This window comes from Apis dorsata, unplaced genomic scaffold, assembly GCF_000469605.1.
Source record: "Apis dorsata unplaced genomic scaffold, Apis dorsata 1.3 scaffold_489, whole genome shotgun sequence".
In the NCBI taxonomy this organism is placed as follows: domain Eukaryota; kingdom Metazoa; phylum Arthropoda; class Insecta; order Hymenoptera; family Apidae; genus Apis; species Apis dorsata.
The window spans coordinates 20613-28483 of record NW_006263723.1 but is presented as its reverse complement, the minus strand read 5'-3'; the positions used below and the strand labels follow the sequence as shown (position 1 = coordinate 28483).

At 38.6% G+C, this 7871-nt stretch overlaps 1 long non-coding RNA gene across 1 annotated transcript in view; it reads left to right on the top strand.

Moving 5' to 3' along the window:
- LOC116186180 overlaps positions 1–5040 on the top strand; it is a 20738-nt gene extending 15698 nt beyond the window's left edge. The window contains exon 4 of the long non-coding RNA XR_004151131.1: positions 4803–5040. This is a non-coding gene — a long non-coding RNA (uncharacterized LOC116186180). The remainder of the gene's footprint in view (positions 1–4802) is intronic.
- The last annotated feature ends 2831 nt before the right edge of the window (positions 5041–7871 follow it).

Below are 7871 nucleotides of genomic sequence, written 5' to 3'. Positions count from 1 at the left end.
AAAAAAAAAAAAAAAAAAAAAAAAAAAACGAAAGGCGCCGATCGAACGTCGAATGATATATAGGGTGTCTCGTAATTCGTGTTACCTCGAGGTCAGGATGATTTATGGCTCGAAATAAGAATAAGGGAATCAAGATTATTTTCGAGAAATATGCGTTTGAGGATGGATCAGAATATAATTGAGAACAATCGGTGAAGGGTTATTCTGTGCACGAAGAAAACGTAGAATCCTTACGATGTGTCATAAAATATTCTCGTTCGATCCTGTCCAATTGAAAATTCAACCGAATTCTGATTCAACCAAATCAATATTCTATAAAATTTTAAATTATCACTCGTACAATCTCTCTAAATATCTATTCGTACGAATTACAAGCCACTCTGTACATCCTTTGAACCTACGAATAGTTAGTCTTTTTCCCCGCGCTTTCCCTTCATCCTCGTCCAAATTGATAGGCCTTGCATCTTACGTTTGGAAGGGAGGATTGGAAAACGAGGGAATAAGATATCGCGCGGGAAGGGATGAAGAATTTCTGATCGGTGTCTGTAATTAGGTTGAATAAATGCATGAGTTGCACAGAGGAGGAGAGGCTCGACGATGAAACTTGGCGTCGTTTCAGTCTCTGGAAACAGCCTCTGCGCGACTATGTGGATAAAGAGAGGGGTGGTGAGGGGGAGGAGAGGTTGAAAGAATATCCGATGTTTCTGGGTCAGTCGCGTCGGCGCTCGAGGATTCCCATCTAAATTTCAAAGCCTTGAAATCCCTTTAATTAAATATTTGTCACGTCGCGTGATCCGTGCCGCCTTTTACGATCTCTCGCGGTGTTAATACCGCGATGGAATAATTTCACAGATACCAATACTCGAGGAGTATCGCCATTGGAAGAATTGATGCCTCTCAGACGTATTTTTAAGAATTGTTCGATGTTATAAGAGCGTCGTGTGGTTTATCTTATGTTTATCGATTCCTTTATGATATTACGCACGAAGTTTAATTAATAAATTCCTTTACGATCTTTCTCTCTATTTTTCACGCGTGGAAACAAATCTTGATCGAGGAGTTTTCATGGAAGTGTACTCCATGATGATCTTCTCGAAATCTTTTTACTTCCCCTTAAATTTCTTGAATTAAATTTATCATTGATGCTTGCGTACGAAAAATTAATTTTTACACGTTCAGATAATCATTTACATTTGATTAATATAATATTGGAAATTGGAAATATGGTGTTGTCCCATCTTTCAACTTCTCAGAATCGCGATATTTTTCGTTATTGGATCGTTACATTTTCATCCTTTCTTGTCAGGCGCAACGATGAAAGGATGACGATCGATTCTCAAATTATCACAGATATTCAATTTCCGCGCAATACCGTCGATAGCCTCAAACTCTCGATCTCGTGGATTTCCATCTAAATCCACGGAACGAGAACGATCCTTTCAATACCTCATCATCCGCCACGGTTCTCGCCCCCATTCTTCGAATCCAACCGATCCACGTCGCCCAAGTCCCCCGTCGATATCCGCCGAAAATAAGAGCCCCGTGGAAAGGCTATCTCTACCCCTCCCCTCCCTGGACTTCGGTTTCGATTCCACCGCGATTTCCGGATCCGATGCTCCAGCTTGGAGCTGTGCAAACGCGGGGACAAAGGACGCCCACGAAACGCCCCGTGGAAACACATTTATCGGGGGCAATAAAGGACGCTGCGACGGAAAACGACGCCACAGGGTGCGATTGCTTCGTGTCGTTTTTACTCTCTCTCTTTCTCTCTCTGTTCTGTTGGCTTATCCCTGTTGCAACCCCCTCGGTTGGACAATAATGAGGGAGAAGCCGTGCAAATACGAGTCCATTGGCCGAGGAACCACCTCGTCAAACTGAATCGTTTACTGAATTGTTCGTGAAAGAATTTGTTTTTTGAAATTGTATATTTTGTTATTAATATGTGTTATGAATATGTCGATATCCTGTTTAAAATTAAAGGAGTGTGAAAAACGAACAGTTTTTATTCTAAAATTTTTTAATTATACTGTAAAGTTGAGTATCGATCGATTTGATAACAACTGAGCTACAACGATGATGGATGGAAATATCCGAAATATACTTGCTCGCAATAACATCACCGTGATAAATGATTGCACCTGCATGATATAAAATAAACGTGCATCAGAATCAAGCAAATCTCTGATATTTCCATTTAATTCGTCGTTAAGTCGAGTTAGCTCAATTATCGAACGATTGATAATTAACTTTATAGTTAACTGAATTAAAAAATTGTAGTTAGAAAATGATTGTTTCCACGATCAATTTCTGTTTAATTATCTCATTTTAATCCCGTATCTCGTTCTCTCTAACCGTTGAGAAGTCATTCCCAACGATTAAACTTTAAAAATTCCTCGTCATCGTTCAATTCTGAAACTATTAACCGGGGCGTATATAATTCTACTTTTATCGAAACAATTTATTAAAAATTCTAGACGCTTCGTAATTTATTAATCTCCACGAAATTTGTGCACATTTAACCACATTTATTCGTATTAAAATATTAACGTAATTAACGTTTCTCTTCTTAAAAAACTGATGCGAATCTCCACGCGATCAATCGACAGTTTCCAATTGGTATTTAACAGCTGCTCAAACGCTGCTGTGCGTTTCACGTGATAAAGGAAATCGTTTTGGATATCGATCGCATTGTAACCCTCGCTGATCGAATTCGAAACGACTGTTGCGACCCTCGTAATTGTAATTAGCAGTGGCAATTTCAGACGGTTCTCAATTAACCGAGGCTTCGTTAATTAAAAGTAATCGGCCAAGTTTCTCGAATATCTCCTCGTCGCTTTCGCGATGCACACGTTGGACGAAAATCGTTGGCCGTTCGTTCCATTAAAATCGCGTTTCATTCCTCCGTACATTCGTGTATCGTGATGCGTTCCATTCTAGCGTCGATGCGGGGCAAACGGTTTTGTTTCCTTCCTCGATCGGGCGAAAGCGTGTATATTGATATTCCGCCGAATGTTGATTTTGAAATAGTCGATATATTTAGGCGTGGTTGACTAGCTCTCGATTGTTTCGATACATTTCTTTTTTTTTTAAATAGATGAGATTGAAAAGTCGACGAGTGATGAAAAAGTAAGCGAAGAAAAAAATCTTTGGTGGCACGTTTGAGAAATTTTCTTTTTATGTATAATCGATACGGGAAATTTGATACTACAGTTTGATAATACAGTTTGAAAAAATGAATGGATAGGGAGGGGAAGTTTTCCACTTTGCAAAGTTTAATTTCACTTTGACGAAATTCTTTTTAAAGAATTTTCTGAAGATAATTGCAATTAGGAACTCGACAGATAAGAATTCCTGCCTGCTTGTTGTTTACTCGGCCACGCCTATATATAATAACGGGTATATAATAACGTCTCTCTCTCTCTCTCTCTCTCTCTTTCTCGAGGGAAAAAAGAGATTTAAAGTAATTATTAAGAGTGTATTTTCCATCGCCGAGAATTTAACTTTATTTACGCCACGAGAATTTCTAAGAATTTTTAAACGTAATAATAATAATAATAATAATAAAAATAATTAGAAGCTCGAGAGGCGAGAGAGGGAGAGAGAGGGAGACACCAGTTAAGCATCTTATATCTCAGAAGCGTCTCCTCCATCCGAGGAGAAATTTTAATTTTCCATTGAAACGAGTTTCGTGCGATTTTCCACTATAATCGCGAAATTAGAAACTGGCCGGATAAAAAAAAATCCCCCTTTCCTGCCCCCTCTTCCCCATAAAATCTCGCGAGGAGAGAGAAGATCAAGGGGAAAAAAGTCCAAGGGTCATTAATAATTGATGACACGCTTCCTCGCATCCTCAGCCCTGGCGAACACGTATCCACTTTTTTTCATACGTGTTTAAAAAACATATATCTACACTCAACCCAACTCTCTCTCCTCTCGACTCCAAGCCAATTTATAATTCATAGAGGCGAGTAATCGGAAATTGTGTCAGGAGCAAGAAGAACGGGCGAGCGGCTTCGAAGCGGAATAACTTACGAACGAGTCTCTCTTTCTTTCTCTCTCTCTCTCTTTTTAACCAGACTGACGCATCACGTTTCACCGATCCATCTCCTTTAAAAGATCCGTGTGTGTATGAAATCTCTCTCTATATATATCTAAACTTAGCCACTCCTCCGAGTAATTAATGAATTTCGCGGTACGTGTGTACGAAATCTTATCTCGTTCTTTTGCACTCGTTTCGTATATTTTTTCGTATACGACGACAAAGTTTCCTATTTTAAAAAAAAAAAAAAAGAAGGAAATAAGGAAATATTCTCGACAAAGGAAACAGCGAAAAGGACACAAAGGGAGTTCTCCAACTCAGTTTCCAGAAGAAACTGTTCCTCTGGGGAGGGGAGGGGGAAAAAGAAAAAGAGATTTACACGCGAGGAGAAAATCAACGAGCGAAGTCTCGAAGGACGGAGACAAAGACTTGGATTCCATTTAAGCGAGAGAATAATTCGGGGACGAGTCAAAACCACCCCAACCACCTCCGTGAAATTCACGGGGATGGAACAAGAGCAGGAAGGGCCGTTTGAGAAATATAGTAGTACGTTTGAGAAATATGTTTGACGAGGTTGGACGAGGATTCGTTTCGTGGATAATCTAAGGAGGAGGAAGTGGACGAGGCTTGACGATTTGTGTCGCTGCGAAAAGAAAAAAAAGCCTCGTGGAGAAAGTGAAAATGACGTCCTCGTCGGGAGCTTAACGCGAGGAAAATTGTTGGCGAAGAAGTGGAGAGATAGAGGGGTTTGTCTTGGTAGAAGAAATTTAGCTAGAAATGTATTTAAATTCGTGTGTTTTGTAAAAGTCCAATTGTCGTTGATTAATTATCTCGAAAAGAGGAATTTAATGATTCATTTTTGATACAATAACATTTGAATAATAATAATAATAATATGATGCATTTTTAGTAACGAAATTCGTGAAATTCGAATCAGAGAAACGGAATAAGTGTTTGCATCTTGTTCCGAGATTAATAGTGAAAAGTTATTATACCAGAGGAAGGAAATTTGTTTTGATTAAAGAAGTTTTATTCTGCGAGAGATACGTGAGCTTATCTCTTCGAAACTACAAAAGTGAAACGAAAAATAAAAATGTTATATTGAAATGTTATATAAATGTAGAATATACCGTGTGCACGTAGTAGACACGAACATCTGCAAAATATAAAAGTTTTTGCAGAACGTTTCTATATTCCCGTGTCACCAATTTTCCAGAAAGCTTCCAGAGCGCTATAGATCGATAGATCCTGTGGCTCGCCAGAAATCAAACGAATAAAGCCTGCAGCGAATCGAGATTGCGGAATCGTAATTTGAAAATTGAAATCTTTAAAATCTGCACGCGCCTTGCCAAAGAATGCTCATTATCCAATTTTATTGCGAGTCTCGATAAGAGATGAGACCCTTTTTTCCACCCCTTCTTCGTCTTTCCTCGCTCTTTGCCCCGTGAATAAATTTTCATCGGATAACATGGTGTCGTAATTTTTTATTGTTCGATGCATTCAATCGTATCTAGGTTACGAAACTTTAAATTTTCATTATTCAGTGACCTAATATTCTTCTTTCTAGCTATAAAGTTTCGTTTTACTTTGATCGATAGAAAGCGATTTGGGGGTAAATGGAGAGTGAGAAAGAAGAGAGCGAGCGCGAATAAAAATAATTTTTGATATAGATTTATTTGAAAATTTTGTAATTGTAAATAGAGAGAGATGTGATAATATATTTATCGAAATTCGAAAATAGAAATAATTTTAAAGCAAGTACATTTGGCGTTAGATTCAGACTTCAGTTCGACTTCTTTTTTCTATAATAGATTAGAATAGATTTTTTAAATGCTGAAATCTAAGAATCTTTAAGAGGGATGGATTTCATCGGTTTCTATAAATCAGAATTATGACACGGATCGGTAATAAATTTGTATATTAGAGAGACACAAAAATAGCATTATAAGGAAGATGAAAGGTTTCGATGGTAGCGACGATAGCGTGTCTTGCAACAATTACGAGGTTCCTTGGTTCGATTCAGCAGACAATAAATCTCTCTCTGACATTTCTACATCTAGCAATCGCCGAATCGACCGTTCTCAATCTGAAAAAGCTTCAACTGAAGTTACTTAAATTTCAATTCCGCAATTTTTTCCATAGTTACAAAATTCAGCAAACGCTATTAAATTCTCCGGTACCCAATTTGTGCGCATTTTATCATTTTCTTCGCAAAAAAGCAACACAAATATATTACCAGATTCTCGAATAAAAATATCAATGATCGTGACATTTTTTTTCTTTTTAATTTCTAAAGAGAAAGATATGTGAATTCATAATTCGTAGAATGAGAGGGTTGAAAAAGCTGAGATATTTAAATTATACGAGATAAGAGGAATTTAAATAAAAAATGGAAAAATTTAATACGAATTTCGTGACGAAATTTATATATAAAAAGAAAACGTATAAAGAGAAAAAATATATGACAGTCGAAAGGGATAAGGAGAAAGGGTAGATCGAAGGCAGGCAGCGTCGTTAGGCATGCAAATGGGGTGCGAGTGATAAACGGTTTTACGTTCGACGTGGTAATGGCTCCAACCCCCCCCTCGTTCAGCCGTTCTTCCTGACCTACATTCACAGGAATGGAGGTGTAACTGCGTTCTTTCCTGCGAAACGACCGTAGTAATTGCTCCGAGTTGTTCAAAAGAAGGGTTTCCCTCCCGAACAAACGACGAAAGAAGGAAGGAATAACAGGAATGGAAGATGCGATTCGAAAAAATTTTTCCAAATTATCGGGACGATTCTATTTCTATCCCTATGCCTCATCATCATCCCTTCTACGAAAAACTATGTATGCACGAGCCGAGATAAGGGTTCTATTTTATATTTTAACTAAAAACTTAAAAATTGATTCTTCTAAAAATTTCACGTGACGGAGGATCGAGCTCGTTCCAATTCCACAGACTTTCATGAATTTATATATATATATGTATATGTATATATCTGGACGGAAACGGTGGTCGAATCGATAGCCGATAGCGCTATACCCTTCTCTTTGTCGCGAACGATACCCACGAACGAGCAGAAAAATCGAACCGATCTAATCTAGAAATGGCCGAGCGTGTGCTTCCCGCTTGTCGTCGATCTCGTCTCTCGTCGTTCTCCTTTTTTCTCTTTTCCTTTCTTTTTTCTCTCCCCCGCTCTCTCTTTTTTTTTTTTTGTTTTTCGTTTTATCTCCCTTTTGTCTCGCTCCAGGTCAACGGAGATACATCTGTTTACCGTTTTCCTGTGCGGGTGGTTTATTGATTATTCATAGCCGTGCAAATATACCGACCGTAGTTTCGGTACGAACCGTAACGCACCCGGCCAACCGGAAGATCCAATTTTTCTCACGATGCCTGTCATTTGTGCGCCTTCCTCGCGTGTTCAGCTCGTTAAAACAGAGAGAGGAAGAGAGAGAAAGAGAGAGAGTCACGCGATCAACTTTTCGGTCGAAGACAGGTATCGCTGTTTCTACCACCATCGTTTCTCTCCTCCCTCTTCTCTTTTCCTCTTCTTGGAATTCGAGATGAACTGTTCTTCTTTCTCTTCTTTTACGAACGAATGGAAAAATCGACTCGTTTTCGTTCTCGTCTCGTTTCCCAGAAAGTTTGAATTCCTTTGTGGGTGCGATCCAGGAAAGGATGTTGGAAAGGGTTTGTAGAGAATAGGGAAGATGGAGGAAAAAGTTTGCTGGTCGAATGGATATTGATGGCATCAGTTATAGGAAAAATGTAACGGTAATCGGTGTGATATTATTGGNAAATACGTCTGTTACCATTACGGTGTATATTCGTCTGGCAAATGGATCAAT